The sequence below is a fragment of the Capsella rubella genome, unplaced genomic scaffold (genome assembly GCF_000375325.1).
Source record: "Capsella rubella cultivar Monte Gargano unplaced genomic scaffold, Caprub1_0 scaffold_7, whole genome shotgun sequence".
NCBI classification, from domain to species: Eukaryota; Viridiplantae; Streptophyta; class Magnoliopsida; order Brassicales; family Brassicaceae; genus Capsella; species Capsella rubella.
In genome coordinates, this window is record NW_006238917.1 from 1,314,271 (window position 1) to 1,314,845 (window position 575).

Here is a 575-nt window from a genome sequence, read left to right on the forward strand (position 1 = left end):
ATATATATACATAACTGATCATATCATCAAATTTTAAAAAATTATATAATTTTAAAATATAAATAAGATTTAAATAAATCGATAATTAAATATTTGTTTGCTAAAATCATGGGAATAAACATTCTAGATCACATAAATTTCTTATTTTCACATTAAAAAAATATTCATATTCAAAAAGCAATCTAGCAATTATAGCATAAAAGATATCTACAAAATTTATCATTAATTCAATTAGTTAATGATTTTCTATTTGGTCAAGCAGTTAATTAATGATTATTCTAAACTTCTTTTTTCTTATTAATTTCACACAATCTTAACAAAATAAATCTTCATCCATTTGGCAATTTGCATATCAATACAATTATCAAATATTAAAGAATTGTTTTATCAAATCATAAAACATTTAATGATTTTAACGACTTATTACCACAAATGATTAAAACTAAATAACAATTGGATATATCACATTTAAATGATTTTAACGACTTATTACCAATTTTTAAATAATAAATGGATTATATTTTTATGATTTAATCTAATTGAAAACAAATAAAATGTCAAATTGGTATGATATA